This window comes from Saccopteryx bilineata, chromosome 3 (assembly GCF_036850765.1).
Source record: "Saccopteryx bilineata isolate mSacBil1 chromosome 3, mSacBil1_pri_phased_curated, whole genome shotgun sequence".
Taxonomy (NCBI): Eukaryota; Metazoa; Chordata; class Mammalia; order Chiroptera; family Emballonuridae; genus Saccopteryx; species Saccopteryx bilineata.
The window spans coordinates 191,208,879-191,210,278 of NC_089492.1; the positions used below are offsets into that span (position 1 = coordinate 191,208,879).

The 1,400-nt window shown below is 48.7% G+C and overlaps 1 non-coding gene across 1 annotated transcript; it reads right to left on the reverse strand.

Annotated features, from left to right (window-relative positions):
- Positions 1 to 972: 972 nt before the first annotated feature.
- Positions 973 to 1,048, reverse strand: TRNAT-AGU (transfer RNA threonine (anticodon AGU)). Its single transcript has one exon. It is a non-coding gene; the product is annotated as a tRNA-Thr (tRNA).
- Positions 1,049 to 1,400: the final 352 nt, after the last annotated feature.

The following is a 1,400-nucleotide window of genomic DNA, read 5'->3' on the forward strand; positions in this document are numbered from 1 at the left end:
TGGGAGACTCAACCAGGCAGAAGCAGAGGCTTCTCTGTTCCTTCCGGGTGCACTGCTCTCTGTGGAGTGGGAGCCCCTCCACCTTTCTGAGCACCTGCTATGGAAGCCCGTTTGGAACGTGTAGCCCGCCTGGTTTCCATCTTTTCCATTTGTCCTTTCCTTGCCTATTGCTCTGCTTGTAGCTGCCATGAGTTCCCTGCTCTGCCATCCTACAAAAGTCCTAAACCAGAGCTCTGAGTTCAGTTTGCAAGCACAGGGGAATCAGACTGTGGAATAAAGGAGCGAACATTGAAGTTCATTTGCCTTTGTTTCCGAAACATGTATATTACACAAAGGATAAACACTCTGACCAAGATTCGTAGCCTGAAAATCCATCATTCCGGACACATATTCAGACTTGCTCTCTTGCCTCTTGTGATAAATGTCTACCAAACATGCCATCTTTTTTTTTTTTTCTCAAGGGCAACCAAGCCTCTTAGTTTTGAGGATAGCACAAACACATGATTATGTCCGAGTTTTCCCACTACATTTCACATCAATAACTATGACAAGACTAATGCTCACTGCTCACCTTAAACTGTTTGAGGGACTTCCAGGATAAGTCTTTTTTCCTGAGCACCTGTGTTTGACATAGCTGTATATCTTTTTTTTTTTTTTTTTTTTTTCATTTTTTTGAAGCTGGAAACAGGGAGAGACAGTCAGACAGACTCCCGCATGCGCCCGACCAGGATCCACCCGGCACGCCCACCAGGGGCGATGCTCTGCCCACCAGGGGGCGATGCTCTGCCCATCCTGGGCGTCGCCATGTTGCGACCAGAGCCACTCCAGCGCCTGGGGCAGAGGCCACAGAGCCATCCCCAGCGCCTGGGCCATCTTTGCTCCAATGGAGCCTTGGCTGCGGGAGGGGAAGAGAGAGACAGAGAGGGAAAGCGCGGCGGAGGGGTGGAGAAGCAAATGGGCGCTTCTCCTGTGTGCCCTGGCCGGGAATCGAACCCGGGTCCTCCGCACACTAGGCCGACGCTCTACCACTGAGCCAACCAGCCAGGGCTAGCTGTATATCTTTCTCTGTTGTTATTGCAGTCATATCCTCCTGGTTCCACTTTTCTGCCAGGATGCTAGGCCTTGGGCGACAGGGGTGTTCACTGAATTAGGATACAAAAGATGTGGATCCTAAATTCTGATACTAATTAAATAATATAACCCCATGGAAGTCATTTTCCCTCTGTTGGCCTCAATTTTCTCATCTACAAATAAAAAGTTTGAATAAGATCAATGATGTGCTGTCAAAATTTTAAACAACAAGCTCTGGGTGGAGGAGGGGGAGAGAGGGAAGCCCTGAGTTATTGAGTTTGTCCATTTCTGTGGGGTAAATATCCCACCAAAGTCCCATTTCAAGCTAC